At 42.1% G+C, this 21,636-nt stretch overlaps 1 pseudogene; it reads right to left on the bottom strand.

The window, feature by feature from the left end:
* Window positions 1-20,291: 20,291 nt before the first annotated feature.
* Window positions 20,292-21,399, bottom strand: LOC127216499 (general transcription factor 3C polypeptide 3-like; annotated as a pseudogene).
* Between the last annotated feature and the right edge of the window lie 237 nt (window positions 21,400-21,636).

The raw sequence follows: 21,636 nt of genomic DNA, 5'->3' as shown, positions 1-21,636 counted from the left end.
ATTGTCATCTTGACACACTCTGTAATCATCTGGGAGATGGGCCTCTGGGCGTGTCTGTGGGGGATTGTCTTAGTGTGGGGACCCATCTTCACTGTGGGTGCAACCATTCCCTGGACAGTGGATGTTGTGTTGTACACAACCCAGAATTTACACAGAGAGTGAGCTGAGCACTAGGAAGCATTTGTTGCTTTGCTGCCTGACTGTGTATGCAGTGCAGCCACAGTCCTAAATCCTGCTGCCTGACTGTGTGTGCAGTGCACCCACAGTCCTAAATCCTGCTGCCAGACTGTGTGTGCAGTGCACCCACAGCTCTAAATCCTGCTGCCTGACTGTGTGTGCTGTGTGCCCACAGCTCTAAATCTTGCTGCCTGATTGTATTCCGTTCATAACTTTAAGCTCCTGCTGCCTTGATTTCCCCTCCAGGGCAGACTGCACTTGGAACTGTACCCTGAATCAGCTCTTTCTCCTTGATATTGCTTTTGTCAGAGTGCTTTCTTATGGGAAAATCAAAGAAACAAATGTCTAATTTGTCAGATATTATTATAGCCATCTAGTGTGCTATCCCCCTTTCTCTTGATTTCTCCCTGTATTGACTGCATCTTTCCTTGTTCATTTGCTCCTCAGCTTATTTGTGACTTTTAATCCAGCTCCGTCTGTAGTAAAGATAGATAGTTGGATCAGGCACTTTTTAAAAAGAAATGCAGCCTGGAAATATTTGCCTTTTGATGAAAATGTTTAATTCATTAAATTTAATATCTTTCTGATGTTAGGTTTGTTATGTATGTCATTTTTCTCTTACTTAATTACCTCTTTAAAATTCCTTTCTCTAAATATGGTCACATTCTGAAGTGTACTAAAGATTCTGCTAGATACATTTCAGAGAGACATGGCATTATAATACTATTGATACAATTATTTCTGACAATGCTGTTTATTTCTCCATGTGATTTGAGTTTTTGTTTGCATCCTTTCATTATAGCCAAAAAGACCCTAAAGATTTTTTTTTAAGTGACTCCATTAGTAGTGAATTCTGCTTGGATTTATATTTTCAGCATTTTGAATTCCTCACCTCATGAATTCCGGCTTTCTTGGTTTCTATTAAGAAATTAGTAATCGATAACTTTGAGGATCCTCGTGTGTGATGAGTCATCTCTGGCTTCACTAGTCTTTGTATCAGTCTGTAGCTGTCTCTATCTTACTTGGGCATCATTGTGTTTCTTGGATGTGTCAATGGACGTTGGGAAGTCTGATGCCATTATTTCCTCAATCACTTCTTTCTGTCCACTCGCCCTCCTCCTTCCTCCATGCTGTGCATATGGTAATGTTTACTGATGCTCTCTTTCTGACATCACTCATTTCTCATCCTTTCCTTTAGTTCTCTTTCGTTCCTTTGTTTTGTTTTTGTTTTTCAAGAGATGGTTTCTCCGTGTGGCCCCGGCTGTCCTGGAACTCACTCTGTAGACCAGATTTGCCTCAAACTCAGAGATCTGCCTGCTTCTGCTTCGAGTGCTGGGATTAAAGGTGTGTGCCACCACTGCCCAGCCCTCTAGTCCTTCAGGCGTGATTTGATTTAATATTTGGAAGATTTCATTTGTCTAATTTTGAATAAAAATGACTTTATTGGAATTAATTCACAAATAGGAACATCACACACCTAGATTAAAGTAGCTGCTCAAACAAACACTTTCCCAGTCCCAGTCCCAGTCTGTACATGTCAATGAACTTCTATCTTCTTAGAGTAGTCTTTCTGAAACCATGGAACTTTGCTTAGAGTTTATACTTTTACTATCAACTACAAAAAAGAAAGCTTTGACAAAGTTGAAACTAGAAAAATGATTGGTTTTATGTCCTTTTTTCACGACCTACATATCTTTCTTTTTATCTGTTTTCTTTCCTTTGTTATCACTCAATAGTACCCTTTCTTGGTATCCTTTTTAAATGTTACACTATTTCCATATTTACATGTATGTACACATGTATTTGCTTTAAGCTATGACCCACATATGAGGTAGAATAAGAATATTTTTCATTATTAATTGGGGATCCTATCTTAATGTTATATATGCTGTGTCCATCCACTTTCTCACTAATTTTGTTATTTCATTTTTCTTTTCTCTTCCTTTTCTTTTTCTTTTTTTTCTTTTTTCTTTTTCTCTTTTTTTCCAAGACAGGGTTTCTCTGTGTAGTCCTGGCTGTCCTGGAACTCACTCTGCAGACCAGGCTGTCCTCAAACTCAGAGATCCTCTTGCTTCTGCCTCTGCATGCTGGAATTAAAGGTGTATAGCACCTTGATAGGCTGATTTCAATTTTCTTTAGAGCTGAATAGTAATCTGTATTCACACACACACACGTTCATTTTACCTTGGCCAACTACTGATGGGAGATGTCATTCTGTAAATATGTTTCTCATACTGGTTAATGAATAAAGCACTGTTGGCCAATAGGAAAGGAAGATAGGAGGGACTAGGAGACAAAGAGGAGAGAGGAAGTGGGAAGGAGGAGTCAAGATGGAAGACAGAGAGAGCAGATCGCCGGCCTCTCTCTCTGGTAAGATAAGACCACGGGGAAGTATTTAGATTAACAGAAATGGATTAATACTTATGACAGAGCTAGCCGATAAGAAACTAGTACCTGGTCAACAGCGTTATATCAAATAACAGCGTCTCTCAGTGTGATAATTGGGGCTGGCGTGGCAGCAGGACAAGACCGGCGAGGAAGAACTACTCTTTACAAACTACCACTGGGCATGGGCTGTTGTTTTTCCATTGGTACTGGGGCTGCACCTGCGTCTACTGCTGCTTCAGCCAGTAATTGCAGTTCCGCAGTTACTGGCTCACTTCTCAGGCAGTGGCCCTGCAGGAGTGTTACATCCTGCTGGATCTGACTCCTACTGCTGTCACCAAATGTAGTTAACCAAATTTCTATCATTTTATTTATCAATCAGACCCAGGAGTCAGGGGTGTGGTGGAAACCTGCCAGCTCAGAGAGGTTGACTCCATCTCCTCTTCACTGGTGTCTCAGGAAGAATGTATCCTTTCACACGGGGTGTGGGGTGGGGTAGAGGGGCGTCTCTACTATTTACTGTGTGACTATCTCTATCCATCTTCCCGACTCCCTTTGATTCTCTGATTACTTTCTGTCAATAGTTTCTGGTTCTGCATCCTGACCCAAGATTTGATTGATTTTTTAATATAAAAATAAACGGGGTTCACAGTGTGATGAAATATCCCACAGCATTGGAGTGTGGTTGATATATCTAGTAATCAGTTTTCCCTTTCCTGGCAGGTATCAATTACAAATGTTTTATAGTTAGGAAAAAGACCCTGTGTTCACTTCCCCCTCTTAATGTTTGGACTCCATCTGGCTTGCAGCTGTGCTGGTCTTGTGCAGGCTGTAAGTTTCTGTGATGTCGTATGTACATCAATCATGTTGTGTCTGCTGTGGGAGCCATCCATCCTATGGCTCTTATCATCTTTCTGCCTCCTCTTCTACACAGATTCCTAAGCCTTGAGGGGAGTGGTTGTTTTGATGAAGACATCCCATTTAGGGAGGAGCTATTCAAAGTCTCTCACTCTCTGTACATTGTCCAGTTGTGGGTCTCTGTGTTGGTTCCCATCAACTGTAAGAAGGGGCTTCTTTGATGAGGGCTGAGTGATGCACTGATCTATGCCATTAAGAGTCATTTTATAGCTATGCTCTTTTAGCAGAATAATAGTAGCAGGTTTTGCCCTAGGCTCATTACCTATTTAATCCCAGATTCTTGGCCACTTTAGCCATGTTAGGGATGGGTTCTGCCTTGTGGAGTGGGCTTTCAATCCAATCAGAAAGTGGTTGGTTACTGCCATGACATTCCTGCCACTGTTGTACTAGTACATTTTGTAGGCAGGCCTCCATTGTAGGTGGCAGCATTTGTAGATAGATGGCACTGATGATTACCTTTCTCTTATGGTAGCATGCAGAGTTTTTTTTCCTCACCATGATGCTAGTCAGTAGGGATGAAGCTTCTGGTTAGGCACCTGCTCAATTCTCCATGTTTAATGATATATCTAAGTGCTGCCTTTAGCAATTCCAGTCACTATTCTTTAATTATTGCCTCTGCTCCATTTAATCCCCTTTCCCTTTTGTGACCACCCCATCACATATGTGTTGTATATTTCCATCTGGTAATATACACTAGGTTTTTTTTGTTTTGTTTTGTTTTGTTTTTGCATTTTTTTCCTATTAGATTTTAGATTCCTATGATTGTGCCCAGACATTTCTACTAACATTTTCAAGCTCACTAACTTTCTATTTGATTGTATCTAGCATGTTTATTGCTGTGTTCTTTATCCCATATTTTACATTTTTTTTCAATTTTATAATTTCCATACACTTATTTTTGCTGTTTCTGGTTCAATGGTAACTCATTTATTTTTCTCAATATATATACTAGAATAATTTTAAAGTTCAAGGCTATTCATTCTAACAGACGAGACAAATACCTTTTGTGACTACTTAGTATTGATTGGATAGTAACACTATTTATGGAAAATTGTACAGGCTCTAGACAATGCTGCCTTCCTACAGAGAGAAGTCAGAGTGATTATCTCCTCAGTTTAGGGACTGAGTTGGCTTAAAAGCTCATTAAATTTTTCTTAATGCTGCTTTATCTTCCTCCATTTTACCTTCATTCCTAAATTGTAATTTTGTTGAAGTCCCAACTTGAGTTGGCAAACATTGAACCTCAGTTGTCCCCTGAGGACCACAAGACTGCTGCAAACTGCACTCCATTTTGGGCATTTCCAGAGCCTCCCCCTAGTTTCATAGCCCACAGCCCTCTGCAGGCCTGGCATCCAGCAAATGTCTGACCAGAAATTCTCTTAGCTTTGTTTATAAGCTCTTCTTTTCATCAAAGCCTCAATCTGTACACTCCCAATTGCCTTAGGAGCCTTAAACTCTGTATATTTGCCAGCTTCTGAGATTTTCCTGGAATCCCACTGTCCCATCAATCTGGTAGTCCTATGCTTGCATGCTTAGTCTTTTCCTGTATGGAACAATCGTAGGCATCTACAATGGAAAAGCAACTCAGGATCTTACCTCATTTCTTTCTGATTCTTTTTTTTTTTCTTATGCAAGCAGAATTTTTATTCTTTAAAAATTGAAGTAGGAAAATCCTAATTAATATAGTGGGATAGACTAAATTAATCCCAAACCAACTTTATTTAAAATTTGAATACCTTATATTCTTTTCTCAAATAGTCATACCCAAAATATGGTATTTTAGAACTCAGTCACTTTGTTTTAAATGCACTTGTCTTATTTTATCAACTTTGTAAAAACCATAATAGTCTTGATTCTTAGGCTGTATATCTGAGCACCACGGTTTCCTATGCCTTACTTAATAAACTAAAAATTGATGTATTAGTAGGTTATAGTTCCTCAAATCTATTTTGATATGAATTTGTGAACATTCGGTTATATTTCTGTTTTATTTCTTTGTCTACTTTCATTTTGGAATTGTGATTTTGCTGATAACAGAAAAAAAATTACAGCTAAGGATTGAAATAAGGTCATCTAGATTGTTTGCCTTTTTCTCTTTGTTTTTTCTTAATTTATTCCATCTCCACGTGGTTTCTTTCTCAGGCAGACATATTTTCCCAAGCCCTGGGTGTCTCCCATTGGTTTCAACAATATCTCAAGATTGAGTTCACACCTGTCTCTGAATCTGTCTGTGTGATCAGAGATTTGACTGCTTCATTGAGGTGACTGGACAGAATGGAGCCACACCCTGCGGGCTGGGCTTCTGCACAGGAATTCCTTAGACTTGGGAGCTTATAAATGACAGCGCTTTGTTGCTCACAGCTTGAGGGGCTGAGAATATCATGATCAGGGCATCATCTTCTTTCTGTGTTCTTACACGGAACAAACAGTGAACAACCTTGGAGCATGTAGCGGACAGGCCCACTTGGACTTCTCTTTTGAGGTCATGGATTTCTTTCATGGGGTCTTTGTTGTCCTTAACCCGATCAGTTCTGGAATGCCTTATCTCTTAATGCTTTAGGGATTAGGTGCCATAATAGAAATTTGTAAAGACTACAGCAACACCATGGAGCTAGTGACAGAATTAGCTATAGCTACCTGCAGGTATCAACAGTCAAGGACGAATAGTTCCTTTGCGACCTTCTAAGGGGCTCTTATCGGAAACCAGAAGACACATGCCAGCAAAACCAAGATGCCTTGGTTAATCATGGGAATTAGAGACTTACCAATGGAAACACATCTGAATACGTCTGTGAAGGCGTTTTGAGAAAGGCAAACCGAGAAGGGTCACCCTGAATGTGAGTCATCCCATCCCATGCCTATGGCCCCACTGAATAAGGAGGAGAGAGCTGAACACTAGTGTTCTCTGTCTGTCCTGACTGAAGATGCAGTGTGATCTCCTGCTCTTGTCACCAATCTTCCCCTGCCATGAAGGAGTACGTGCTGTAGTAAACCCCTTCTTCCTTACATCACTCTACTTGTGTATTTTGTCATAGCAACAGGAAAAGTAAGTAACTAACACAGTGATGAGTGTCATACTGTGTCAGATTGTAAGATTTACTAGAATGTATATCTAGTACAGATTCCTGGGCACTGTCACACACTTATCAAAGGAAAATCACTAAGGGAGTCGTCTAGAAAAATATATTTTCAGTCAAACTAAAGACTGTTCCACTTCAGTCATTCCTTTCAACTAAAATATAAAGAAATAGTTGGAACATTCTCTCTTTCCACCTGTATTAAGCTGTACTTAGTGAGGTTCCACATTCAGGCTAAAGAGAGATAAATAATTATTGGTTGCATTTAGGCTCTGTAAACGGGCACTTGAAATTCGGAATGTGACAATCTGAAATAGACGTTGGCATTCCTCTTAACTACTAAGAAATTATTCAACCCTTTGTTTGACTCCAGCAATATAAAACTGGAAGTATGTTTTATTTTGAGAGAAAAAAAAAAAAGAAAAGAAAAGAAAATAGAAACTGTTTTAACTCAGCTCTTATTTTCTCCTGACAGGAAAAGACAGACAAATGGCCACAACTGATTAAGAAAACAACCATTGTTTTCATGTCTTGGATTGCATGACATTCTTCTGTTATTATTAAACATCTGTTTTGGCTTTGAGGCTAGAGGAGACATCTTCAGCGGCTAAAGAGCACAGTGAGCACTCATGGGTCCGCTGTTTAGTGCCAATTGTGTTGACTGTTTAACTGTGTGGTATGTGAAATGACCTTGAGAAAGAAAAAACTTAGCTGTGTTCCTTAATGGTGTGTTAATCTCACATGTGCCATGCATGCTCTTACAGATCTGAGTTTTATAGCCAGCATGTACCAACTCCAAAGGAACCCAAGGTACAACACACACACATACACACACATACACACACACACACACACACACACACACACACACACACTGTACAATTACCACTATAGAAGTCAAGTGGCTTTAGGTTTTACTTACTGGCAACAATAATAAAGGCAACAATACCTACAGAGATAAAATTGACATTTTGTTAGTCTTTTCTATATGGCTTCCATTGGAAGCACTTTTCATGAACGATCTCTTTAAATCTTATATTAAAAACTCCGAAGTGGCTGCTATAGTAAGTTCCACTTTATGAAGAGGAAATTGAGGTACCCAGGAAATTAAGTAATCTGCCCAGGTCCACACAGCTATAGAACGACAGAGACAGGATTTTAGGACAGTCAGCCTGTCTCCATCCACATCCATCTCCCCTTTTGTTCTGGTGACTAATGGATGTGCAGTGCCAGTGGGGATATGTTCAATTGGGTTCCATTTAGTTAACACATAGGAGGATGGGGCAGCAGGACCAAATAAGGGCTGAGTCAGTGGCCTTGACTTCACTGAGTCTGTGCTTCGCTGGGCAAATGAGCCTCGCAGACTTAGTGTCTCAGAGCACTCGGGGATGATGAAAGTCCTGCCTCCGAGTTAAAGGCTGTTTGTTGGCCTGGGAAATAAGAGGTATTAGGAGGCCCTTCTGTCGGTGTGGATAGAGTAGATTCACAGACTAAAGGCCAAGAACATGCAAGTGACAACCTGTGTCCGTTAAGCTCAGTCAAAATGAGAGCAGAGCCTATTCATTTATGGGTACCATCAAGAAGTCCTTGTTATTCAACCTGTGTCTCCAGGGGAATCATTTTCCCCTTCTCCACATTGATTTAAACCCTGTAGAAATGACGATGGGATATTCACAGACGTTTTTTTCCTTCATTGTCATCAGCCTTTGGGAAAGCTAGATGTTGTCCTGTGCTCCCCAAAATTGTTTTCAATCCGATGCATATCCCCAAGTCCATTGACCATGGAACAATTTGAACTTTCCAGCACTGTGTCATCTGACTTTTTCTAAAAGAGATACAGACAAAAGGAAGAGAAAGAGCCTGTCTCAAAGTCCTCAGGAAGGAGCCCCAAGCTGGCTGTCTCTTTAGTTGTTGTCAGCCCTGAGAAATGTATTCATCTATTGCAATAAGCAGGAACTGTGACGTGTGTGGTAAGGATACTCCGAGCCTCCTGCAGGACTGTGTGAATGGAATTCAGTGTACATTGCAGCCTAAAAATACTGTAAGAGATTACCATTTTTCTCATGTGTCCTTCCTTCCTTCCTTCCTTCCTTCCTTCCTTCCTTCCTTTCTTTCTTTCTTTCTGTCTTATTCAGCTGTATTTGGATCCCTGTGGGGAGAGTGGAGTCTGAGGGTGCAATGAGATGGAAACGCAGCAGAGATTTCTGGAGAGCCCTGGGTGCAGCCTTGGAAGTTTCCATTTGTCCACAACACTTGATAGATCAGCCTAGTCCAGAGTTCACCACCGATACAGGAGAGATATTGACTCGCCCCATTGTGCAAACATAGAAAGCCCCGAACCACAACCCTTGCCGCTGACCCAGAGCCCCAAGCTCTATGAGCTGTGGGGTTGAGACAAGAAATTGTGAGAACCAACAATGGCACTGACAACCATACGTTATTGACTCAGACAGATTGGAAATTAAAGCACCAACCACAGAGGAAATCCTGCAAAGCACTCGGGGCATGCTCACCGAGTCACTATTAGTAAAGAGAAGTAGACGAACTACCAAATGCTTTTTGTCCTTTCTCTTTACTAAAGTTTGGCATTGGCCGAGGTCTATGAGAGAAGCCAGGGTGGGACTTGGAAGATGAATGCAAACTTTCACCTCCACCTTTAAATCCATGTGACTTTGGGGGAGTCCTGGCACCTCTGTTTTATAGTTTGTCTATTAGTTAATTTGTAAAAAGTGAGCAGTTAAATGGGAGCAGATTCAGAGATCCATAGCCAAACATAGGCAGAGCTTGGGGAACCCTGGGGAAGAGGGGGAGAAAGGGTCGTAGGAGCAAGAGTTGTTGAGGACACCATGAGGACACAGCCCACAGAATCAACTAAGCAGGGGTCATGGGAGCTCGCAACAAACGTGGACCTTGTATGGTCTGCCCTAAGCCCTCTTGTATATGGTTGTGTCACTTGGTGCTCTTGTGGGTCACCTAACAGTGGGAGTGGGGGGGTCTCTGACTCTTGCCTGCTCTTGGGACCCCATTCCTCATATTGGGTTACTTTGTCCAGCCTTGATATGAGGGGAGGTCTTACTGCAACTTGATATGTTTTCTCGCTATCCATGGGAGGCCTGCTCTTTTCTGAAGGGGACTGAGCAGCAGTGGATCTAAGGTACAGGAGCAGTGTGTGTGTGTGTGGGGGGGGGAGGTGCTGGGAAGAGTGGAGGGAGGGAAGGCTGCAGTTGGGATGTACTGTATGAGAGAAGAATTTTAATGGCTTTAAAAGATTAAATAAGTTGGTTTTGACCCAGGGGGAGGTTGCAAGGGCAGAAGGCAGATACGAGGACAGAGGTAGATAAGTGGATATGAAATCTACAAAAAATGCAATAAATAATAAATAAAACAAAATGAAATACCATGCTCCCCCTCCACCCCCGTCCTTAACAAAACGAGCAGTTATATTGTCCCCTTTCTCAATCATACAAGACAGCTACCGACCAGGATGTGGACAGTGAGGTATGCGGAGCTGAGACGTGAGGTGCTGAGGAAAGCAGGCGCTCAGTCCTTACCTTGTGCTGCGCTCTCCCTCCCCCACTTAAGAACCAAGTAGCTCTTTGCATCTGACAGACAATAGTGTAGCGCAGATCTGCCCTGTCTTGTCCCTGATCTTCAGTCTGATGCCACCAGCAGCACCCCAGACCTTGGGAGGTTGGCTTGGCTAGGTAACTGGTACTCCCTCTGCTGGCTGGCTGGCTGCTATTTCTTTTCTTCATGACTCCTCCTTAAGGTCTGTTTACTTTCAGGAAAGGAAGAAACCATGGAGCGTGTTTAGATTTTTCTGAAGTAACTGAGACAAAGCTTTTGATACTATGTTTCCCTGTGTCTACAAGACTTGCCTTTTTCCCAGCAAAACTAAAGGCCAGGGTCATAAGTTGTTACCGAGGTGCTGTTATTAAGGATTAGCAATGCTAGCCGCCAGCACCAATTTGTGACTTGAGGTACGAATAAAGCAGTTATCAGGTGTTGGCTGCTGGTGTGAAAACACTGTAGGTGTAGCTAGGAGAATCTGATTTTAATGGCAGCAAGAACCATCAAAGATTTGCTCAAATCTGTCATCTGTTCATAATGATATGAAAGAGATCTTTACCTAGCATGCTTGGAGGACTTGAGGCTACTGCTATTCTGTTTGTCCGAGTCACTGTGTCGATTATTCTGTTAGGCGAGCTAAAGTAGACAGAAGAAATATTACCTTGAAGAGTGTTCCAGCCAATGACTATAAATGATAGGATGGGAGTGCCATTGTTTGCCATTGCTAACTGACCAGTAGTTCTCAGCATGGGCATCAAAGCCTGCCAGCCAAGGAATTCCCTATGTGTTTCCTGGTGAGAGAACAGGCCACTGCCTGTGCAGATGCCAAAGGTGTGGAATCAGAGACCAAGAAGTCCTCAGACCCAGGTGCCAAAAGACAAGAGCTCCAGAGGGCACGGCAGGAGGAGAAAAGGGAGGAAGGAACACCTGCTCTGTTGGCTGGGGTTTGAGTCTGCTGGATAAATTCAGTTTCACCGAAGCTTATGCGGACCTAGGAGTGTCTTAAAGGTGGCGCACACCTTTAATTCCAGCGCTCGGGGAGGCAGAGGAAGAGGCAGAGGCAGGCAGATCTCTCTGAGTTTGCGGCCAGTCTGGTCTACAGATTGAGTTCCAGGACAGCCAGGGCTACACAGTGAAACCATATCTCACACCTCCCCTGTATGTAAGTTTGTATACTGGTTTGTTTTTACATTTCTTTTAATCTGGTTTACCCTCTTAGCTCATTTTAAGTTTAGATTAGATCTGAATGATAATATGAGAAAATAGTGTAGATGGCGGTGTTTAGGAGACAACTGATTTTGTATTGAGTACCACCTTCACCAGCTACTGTTCTGCGCAGGACTAACTGAACATCTTCGTGAGCTGGGCACTTCTTACATGCTTATCCTTAATCCCACAAAGGACATGCTTCTATAACCTCAATCTTATCCCGACTTTACAGATGTGGGAAATGAGGTTCTGAAGGGTAAAATCGTTTTCTCAAAGTCACTTAGTTATTAGTGAAAGTTAAGTTCAATTCCTGTCCTCTAGAGTTCCTTTTTCTTACCATGGGACATTCATTACTTATCTGCCTACAACACTGAGCTTTCATTATGTAACTGAAGCATCATTTTCTACCCTAACACCATAGTGAAATAGAACCTTGGACTTGAGAGTCAGTGTGAGTTATAAAATTTGTTTGGGGGTTAGCTGCCCTTGTCATGCATAAAGCTAACTGTTTTAGAAAACAGAGAGAATCATATTTGAACACTAAAAAACTTAGCTTTGGAGGCTGGGATCTGGTGAAGTGCTTGCTATGGGAGCATGAAGAACTGAGTTCGAATCCCACCACCCATGTGAAAACACATGCTTGGTGGAATATACTTGTAATCCCAGCACTTGGAAGCAGGAGACAGACAGATCTCTAGTGTTTCCTGGAAAGTCCTAGGAACCAGTGAGGTCCTTTGTTGCAAATACTTCTGAGCAGCAACACACTGGCCTCTGCATGTATGCACATGTGCACACGTTCCTACACATATATATTTACCTACACACACACACACACACACACAATCATTAAAGCTGACTTTAGTTATCTTTTCTGTTGCTTTGATTTGATAAACACTTAGACAAAACAACAGTTTGAAGGTACAGTCTGTCCATCATGGCAAGGAGTCCTGGTAACAGGAGGTAGCTGGTCGCATGACACCTGCAGTCAGAAAGCAGAAAGTAATGAATGTCTATGCTCAGCCAGTTGCCTTCTTTCTGTGCAGCACCAGACTCAAGCCTAGGGGATGATACTGCCATCCTACAGGGTGGGTCTTCCCACCTCATTTAATCTCATCAACATAATTCCCCAAAGCCTTGCCCAGTGCTAATCTAGTCTAAACAGTTTCTCACAGGTGTGCTTGGAAGTGTATCTCCTAGGGGATTCCAGAGCCCATTAAATTGAAAGTCAACACTAACCATCATAGAAGGGGACTAGCCAGGAAGGGAGAGGGGTCAGCAGGAGTGAGAGGGAGACAAAAATGGTGTGTGTGTGGGGGGGGGAGATATGACACAAAACATTGACTACATGTATGAAATTGCCAAACAGAAAGAGCTTGGCCAAATCTTTTCAGCAGTAGTCTTACAAGGCCACACCCATTTCAATTTAATTTCCTACCATCTTTCTCTGTTAAAACTTTCAAATGTGATTGGAGATGACAGATGTGTGTAGAGGGATTATTTCCTGTATTCTTCAAGCCCTAACATACTATCAGATATTCTTTTCAAAAAAGTAATCTGCCACAAATCCAGTAGTAATATTAACTCAAATAATTTGAGTTAAATCAATAATACTTATGTGAGTTAATATATTATATATAATTTGAGTTAAATAAGTTTAAAAATGATTCTATATGCACATTATCTTAAATTTATGTTTTTATTCATGTTTATGAAAGCATAAATATTGCAAGTATTTTTCACACACACACATTTTAACCATTCCAAAATCTGAACTATTTTTAATTTTCTTCAGGAGAAAAATGTCCTTTAATATTTGGAAATGAACCTTGACTACTTTTTTTTTCATGTAACTGATAATAGATTTTAAAGGTACCTACTCTGATTCTGTAAACTGTTTCTTAAGTACTGAACCTCCTGAATACTTCCAAAAACAATCAAGTTAAACCTCCTCCCAGTCGCCATACCTCCCCTCCCCTCTGTCCTTCCTCTCTCTCTTCCTTCCTTCTTTCCTTCCCTCCCTCCCTCCCTCTTTCTTCTTACTTCCTCTCTTTCTGTTCCTCCCTCCCCTCCTTCCCTCCCTTCCCCTTGCTTCCTTCTTTCCTTTTTCTTTCATCCTTTCTTTCTTCTCTCTTTTCTGGGGTTCAAGGGATTGAATTCAGTGCTCTGTGCATGGTAAACAAGCATTCAGTCGCCAAGTCACACCCCATCTCTGAGCATGTTTCTTTTGACAAGGCTGACTGCCATCAGAGGAACCCAGAGTACTGCACAGACTCGGTTGTCATGTGTAGCCCTAAAGGTGATGTAAAAGGGACAGTCTGAGGTGGCTGACTCTTTCATACAAAGAAAAGTTACTTGACTAAGTTAGTGAGGCTACCACAAAGAAAGCACGGGCTCTGAAATCCAGGCGTCCATGGGCCATGGTTCTGAGTTTGGCTGTCCGTTAGAATTGCTTGTAATTGTGCATTAACAGACACAGCACCTGCAGTTTTCCAGGTCTCCAGGTGGCGATTGGAAGCCTCATGGTTTCTAAAGATTCCCAGTTGACCTTTATGTGTTCTGGTGTCCATAATACCCAAATACATTGCATACTCTTAGGAGATGTGCGATTACTTACTCCTTGATTGGGGGGGGGTCACATTTAAAGATGGGAAGGTCTGCTCACTGGATGTCTTAGTTTGTTTTCTATTATTGAGATTAAACACCATGGCCAAAGTCAACTTGGGAAGGAAAGGACTATTTCATCGTATGATTCCAACCAAGGAACAGGAACCTGGAGGCAGGAGCAACTGAAGGCAGCAGAGGAACACTGCTTGCTGGCTTGCTCCCATTGGTTTGATCAGTTAGCTTTCTTAAACCCCAGGACCATTTGCTCAGGGACCACAGTGCCCACAGTGGACTGGGCCCTTCCATGTTAATCGTCCATTAAGAAAATGCCTCTCGGGCTAATTTGATTAGAGGCGTTTTCTCAGTTGAGGGCCTCTATTCTCAGAGGACTCAAGCTGTACAAGTTGACAAAAAACTAGCACCGGAGTGTACTTGGGAGAACATTTCTCTATGCTGCTATGTGGGAGATTAAATGAGGGCGACAAAGGTATTTTGCCAGACAGTTTCTGCACCAAAGGCTGTGAAAGCTTTCCAAAAATGATACCCTTCCCAATACGAGAAGATTAAACCACTCAGGACAGTGTGAACAGTGCCGTAGGAGGGAGGGGGTCAAAGAGTTTCTGCACGATGGTGTTTAGAGAAAATGAGCCACACAGGCTGCCCATCTTCTCCAGTTTCATCTTCTGAAATGCTTCCGTTGATGCCTGGGATTGACTAAAGTGTGATGATGGACACCGAGTGAAGGACCCGAATGGTTAATATGAAAAATACTGGCTTTTGTGTTCTCCTCCATTCTCCTGTGGTACTGTGAACAATGGTCTGTGCTGCACATGCCCAGTGTATTTGCTTATCTCATCTGAAGTATAAGTAGTATGTGGGGTGGGTTCTTCCTTTTCTGGACACTGTAGCATTTCACTGAGAGAGGGGGGGGATATTAGCCTATGTGGCTCATTCCAATTTATCAAAGCTGCCAAGCTTGGCTACACTGCTGATCCAGCAATCCACTTTCATTGTAAACATTTTAATTATAATTCTAACATTTGACTTTCATTAAAAGGTAAAAGAGTAGCTCTTTTTTCATGAACTAAGTACTGGACACCCAAGGCACCTCCCTTTTCTTATTACACAAGTACTTCGATTAAAAACAAGGAGAAAAATATAAACAGATGAGTAAGATGGAGAAAGAGAGGGACAAGGTAGGCATGGCAGAAAGAAAAGAAAAGGGAAAAAACAAAAAGGGAAAAGGAAATCCCCCAGAAGCCTCAGACCTAAAATCGCAGAATAAGGCCTACTTAGTCCCAAGAACACAGAGAACGGGAAAGTGGAACCTGAGGTTGTCTCTAAGTTTAGAAATGTATTTTTGGCAAGCACTTCAAAAAGTGGAACCCTTGCTGAAGTTTAAACTGTTTTGTGTGGGTGGGGGGAAGACCCTTCCATTGCCCTGTCCACGTCTGGAAAGATCTATGTTAATTTACGAGAAGAGCGGTGCTGAAGTGGAGCCCATGCTGTCTGATAAAAATCTAGGGAGAGGACGACGTTGGAAACCTGGGATGAGTTCCTTATCTCATCTGGGCGACACGCTTGTCATCATAATTTTTTTGAAGCTTGAGACATACATATGTGTGTCCATGCTTACATGGGGGAATCTACGTGTTGAGGATGTGTGTGCACATACGTGTGGCAGTCAGAGGTTAACTCTCCACCCTGTTTTCTCTGAGGCAGGGTTTCTCACTGGCCTGGGCTTCCTGATTCTCCTAGACTTCTGTCCAGTAAGCAAGCTCCAGAGGGCGTTCCTGCCACGGGGATTCCAAGCACAGGCGACTGCACGTGGCTTTATAAGATGTGAATTCTGAGAAGATGGATGATGTGAAAATGGCCAAAACAGAAATCTCAGCTGTTTGAGTATCATGCCACCCCCTCAGCTTCAGACCTGTTCCACAGACAGTTTTCTGGACGTCTTCCTTAGTTGGATTCCACCACAGAAACATGCCCCCATTGTTGCTTTGTCACTGTTATCCCAGCAACAGCTCTCACAGGCACCTCTAGAACTGCATTGCAGTTTCTCTGCAGCTGCTAGGTTCTCAGAGGGCCAAGCAGGAACTCTCTGAGCCCCTAGGTCTCAGTATCCCAGCCTTTCCCAATTTGTCCTTCACTATGGGGGACACAGTGGCTCCTTGCAAGACTCATCTCTAGGTTCCTTCATGGTCTCATCATCTTTTTGCTCTCCAGCGCTTAATGTCACCAATCCCCAGTGTTACTTTTCCTCTGATGAAATGTTTAATGTAGTTCCCAGTTTTCTGATTGGACATTTGTCCCTATCTCTAAATTCATATGTTAAAATCCTAATCCTCAGGGCGATTCTACAAGGAAGTGAGAGCTTTGGTAGGTGAGTAGGTCATGGGGTGGGGCCCTCATGAATGAAATTAGTGTCTTTATCAAATAGATCCAAGGGCCTTGATCTTCCCTCCCACCATTACAGGACATAGCGAGAAGGTACCTTGTTTGAGAAAACAGGCCCTAGCCAGACACAGACCCTGCAAGTAATTTGATGTTTTTGTCTAACTCACCCAGTCTGTGCTCATGTTTTAGCAGCCAGAACGGATTAAGATACAAAGTTCCCTAGAATGAGTTTTGGGTTGGGCCCAGGGATCTATAGTATTCAAGAACATTGATACATGTCAATTGAACAAAGTAAAGATTCAATTATTTCTTAGAACTAATGCATCATTTAAAAAGGAAGTCAGTGGCATGAACTATATATACTGGATTTTAAAGAGGTAGAGGCCTGGGCCACCATGGTATCATAAGATCCCCTAGATCAGTGGTTCTCAATCTGTGGGTCAATACCCATTTGGGTTGCATATCATATATCCTGCACATCAGATATTTACATTACGATCCATAATAGTTATGAAACAGCAACAAAATAAAGTCATGATCGGGGGGGGGGGGGTCGGGGAAACCACCACAACATAAGGAATTATATTAAAGGGTTGCAGCATTAGGAAGGTTGAGGACCTCTGCTCTAGATTCCCCCATCTAGCCCAAAAAAGGCTTAGCAGCTCTCCCAGAGAGAACACAGAATTGAGTCTAGGTTTCTCAAAGGCACACCCATGCCTCTGAGTACAAAGTTGAGTGGTCTTGACTAAGACCAGATGACAAATGAGAAGTGTGTGTGTGTTTGGGGGGGTTGTCCATTATATAAATGACAAACAGTGTTCCTGTCTTAAGAGGTATCTCAAGCCTTGGGTTTATCTTTTAAGCATAGAACCACTTTATTCTGGAAGAACCACTCTTTACAAGCAAAGACGATATTTAAAGATGAGGTTTAACATGGTTTGGCTTGGCTCAGGGAGTTAGAACGAGTCCCATGTGAAATTGCTCTCTATGGTGGGAAGAGCTGTGTCTCTGCAGAAAATGTCTCCTCAGGCTGAAAAGCTTTTGCTTTCTGGGTGTAAATTTAAACCAGGGGTTGGAAACAGTGTGGGTGATGTCACTTGGTCTAATACCTATCTTTGCACAACCCACAAGCTAACCAAGCTTATTACGTTTTTAATGGGTTAAAAAAATCAAAAGGAGGTTATTTTGTGACAATGAAAACTACATGAAATTGCAATTTAGTGTCCCCAATTAAAGTTTCAGTGGCATCCAGTCCTGCTCATTCACTTGCACATTGCCTGAGGTGGATTTTCACTCTAACAGCCGAGACAGACCTTTCACAGGGGACATATATGGCCCAAGGATTAGACTCTTAGCCCTTTAAAGAAAGCTTGCTAACTGCATTTTGTTCTTGAGGAGTTCTCTCTCTCTCTCTCTCTCTCTCTCTCTCTCTCTCTCTCTCTCTCTGTGTGTGTGTGTGTGTGTGTGTGTGTGTGTGTTTACTTTTATGTGCATGTATGAGCCAACCCTTAAACCATTGCTTATTGAAGATGGGGAATGAAAATGCAGACACAACAGATAAATCAGGTTTTGCTCTGAGAGCACAATGGTGGAAAGGCCTTAAAGAGTCTATCTGGACAGAGGAGATCTGCTGGAACTTTACAGTTCTGTAAAGCTGTGGAAGCAGTGTGCACTTCAACCCTACTAGAATGGAGCCTGAGGAACACAGCTCTAGTAGACTGACATTGCCGCTTTTGTTTTAGAGACAGAGGGTCACCTTGCCTATACCTTCTGACATATGGGTGGAGCATCTTTTGGAAGGGATGATTCCTCTTGCTCTGCATTATCCAAAGACTTCCATGAGAGTTTGAGAGAGGCCTCAGGTTTCCAGATAGTAGAACCAGACAGCGCACAAGGCACAACAATGCCCACAATGGAAATGACCTTGTCTTGATGCCATCGTTCATCTAAAAGCTACAACACCAATATCTTCTTTACTCCTTCTGCCCAGCTCCCCCCACTTTCTCAATACAATATTTTCTTCCTTGACAGGAAGGAAAGAAGGGAAGAGAGCAGGAGGGATAAAGGGAGGGAGAGAGAGAGAGAGGTGGAGAGAGAGGGAGAGATCTAGAGCAGGTAACAGATGACTCTGGGTGTCCTGCTTTATCACTCTCTATTGTATTCCTTTAAAAAATATGTATATACATATGTATATATTGAATACATGTATTCAATTTATATATGTGTGTACATACACACATAACATATAAAACTGGAGGGGAAATATGATCAAAATTTATTGTACAAAATATATTGTTCAAAAATTAAAAATAAAAAATTCATGAAAGTACATTTAAATACACATATCAAATGTTAAAGGATTGGTAGTGGATAGATCTCTCATGCCTACCCTCCCACAACTTAGGTATATAATGGGAGTATTTTTAAAATATTTTTGTGTGTCAAAGCAGTAACCTATGTGACAGGTGAACATTAGAAAAAAACAAAAACAAAAACCATCCTGGTAGTTGGAAAATAGGTTGGGGATAGAATGTATAATGTGTGCTTGTGTAAGTTTGTGTATGTGGACATGTGTAAGTGCTCATGAAAATGTATATGGGTGAAGAAGTATGTGTGCCCTATGTATGTGTTTTGTAGTGTGTGTGCAAGTGTTTTATGAGTTTTCTGAGTGCACAAGTATGTCCAAGTTTGTGTGAGAGAGGTTTACTGTGAGAATGTGTGAGTGTGTTTGTTGGAAGTGTGTTAATGATAGTGTGTATGAGTATGTTCCTGTTATTATGTGTGAATGTAAGAGTATTGAGTGTAGGTGTTTGTGATTATTTGAGTGCAATAGTGTGTCAGCATGTGAGTGACAATGAATATGAGAGTGTTTGAGTGTGAGCATGTACTACTGTGTGTGTGAATGTGTGAGTGTATTTGTAAGAGCATATTGATAGGTGTTAGTGTGCTTGAGTGTGTATATGCATGTGATAGTGTATGTGTGTGTGTGTGATTGGGTTTGTATGTATGCATGTGATATAATGTGCGTATGTGATAGTGTTTGTGTGTATATATGCATGTGATAATGTGTGTGTATGAGTGAATGTGTTTGAATGTGTGTAAGATGGGCCTCTGTGGGCTTTTGTCTTTCATGTAGCTCAGTGCAGGACAGCTAAGGTCCTGCTGTCAGAGGGTCAGTCACCAGCTTACTTAATCCTGCTTTCTGCTTCCAATCCTCTTTCCCATGTCTAGGGACTTTTCCCAGGCTCTTCTAGTAAGAAGACATGCTATCTTGCTATCTGTCACCTATCCCACGAAGCCACGAAGCCACTACCTTGCTGAGGTTCTGACTCTCTGTCCCAAGTCCACTCTTACCCAGTCTCCTACAGGAGGAAAACATGCTCTCCCACTGACTTGCTGGGGTTCTGCAAACCTCAGTTCTTAAGTCTCTGAATTTTTCTTCTCAAGATTTCTCTCTTCTTAGATACTAAATGTTTTTTGAACCTCCAAATTGAGGAATGGAGTTTTTTCCTTGCAGTAAGAAAAATTTCTCCCGATGCACCTCTCTGAAAACGTGTGTGCATCTCTTGATGAACCAAATGGGAAAAGAGAAGACATGAGTGTCAAAAATCTCTGGGGGTGGGAACCACATTGATCAATATTTTTACCGTAACTTTCTAACGAAAGCAGGAAAAGACTACTACCTGCTGTGACTATCTCTTGTGTTTGGCGTTACTGTCCACTATGCCATAGCTTTCCTAATCTGCAGACCCTTTCAACATGTGCCAGGTAATCACACAAATCATAAAAGCGAGCAATAAAATTAACCATAAAAAATAAGCAATAAAATTATATAGACAAGTGACATTGTTATTGCTCTAATTTCTTGCCACAATTCCCTTTCTGTTTTACACCTGTGCCACTAAACATCTGGAAGAGAAGCTTGCCATTTCCCTGCCCCTCTTCTTCTTTTTAAAGTTCACTGCAACCTTCATCCTCTTCTGAGGTGCCTTCTCCCAAAGTTTCTCTTTCTAGGACAATTCCAGAAAAAAAACAAAAACCAAAACTGTTCCTGCCTCCAAAGCTTTGTCACTCTGCTTGTTCGAGATGTATGATTCAGCTGCGATGTTAACATCTTCCATGGAGACTGGTGTTCTGAGAGAGCTGCTCCAATTATGTTTATAGCTGAAGTGCTGTTGTTGGTGTCAGAGTAACGCTTTGCCATGTCTCTAGTCAGCTGCGCAAAGCTCCTCTGTCAGATGGAGACAAGAGCTAAGATATGCTTGTAACTGTCCATGGCCATTTTTTGATCACCCATCTTCTCATGATCTCCCCCACAGGCATTAGTGAGTTCATATTTAAGAGCTTTTGTATAGCACAAAAAAGAGAATTGCGCTTAATATTAGCTTGTTCTAGAGACATTTCTGCCAGCCTAACCCATTCCTTTGTCACTGGGGTTTAAATGTCCAGCAGTTACCTGACATTGCAGTGATTTCTCACGTCACCTTCATCCTCGTGTATCATGGCAAGTGTGGAGAACGGCTTACAAGCCAAAGAGCTTGTCTTATTATTTCCATGCACATCAACATCGCCTCTTCCAATTCTCCTCCAGCAAAGCACATATTCATTTCACTCATGACACTCTCAGAACTCTGGAAGTTTGCTCTGTCACCTTTGGTTTCCTTTTGTTGTTGTTGTTTGGTTTTTTTGTTCTGTCTTTAAGGTTGAGAACCATCTCCAATGCAAACATGTCACCTGCAGTAGGCTGCTCGGGTATTTCCTCCTTCTCTTCGCCATCCTCACTCTCTCTGGTCATGGAAGCGAAGATTGTGTGTCCTCACTGACTCACTCCATCTGATGCCTCTCCTTCATTGGCATCTTTGTGCTGGGATTTGGCTGAGTCACTTCCTGTTGGTGATGGAACTTTGGAAATATCTGGGTCTTCTCCTGGTGATGATTTCCCTTTTATCCAAAGACTTTTCTTCTCCAGGACTTTCCTCTCTTCTCCCTGCCTTTGAACTCTTCAAAGGAGATTTTCCTTTCCATGTAGCTGGATAAGTTCCAGGCTGAACCCTGACATGTCTGTGGGCTGAAGCTGGGCAGCAGACCAGGGAAGGGCAACATCGTCCCTCACCTCCTTGTATCTTTCAATTCACCATCAGGATTGTTCCCTCTGTGGTCACTTCTAAGAGATGCAGTGAAATGCTTGCCTATCTTCTCACTTCCTTGGTTTGGAGCATGGGGCTCTTCTGAATTTCTTGATGCATTCCTCTCTTCCCTCCACAGACACCTCCCACCTCATTATATCGATGCATGA

The sequence above is a fragment of the Phodopus roborovskii genome, unplaced genomic scaffold, assembly GCF_943737965.1.
Source record: "Phodopus roborovskii unplaced genomic scaffold, PHOROB, whole genome shotgun sequence".
In the NCBI taxonomy this organism is placed as follows: Eukaryota; Metazoa; Chordata; class Mammalia; order Rodentia; family Cricetidae; genus Phodopus; species Phodopus roborovskii.
The sequence above is the reverse complement of the archived record's forward strand: the minus strand, read 5'-3'. Positions and strand labels throughout refer to the sequence as shown.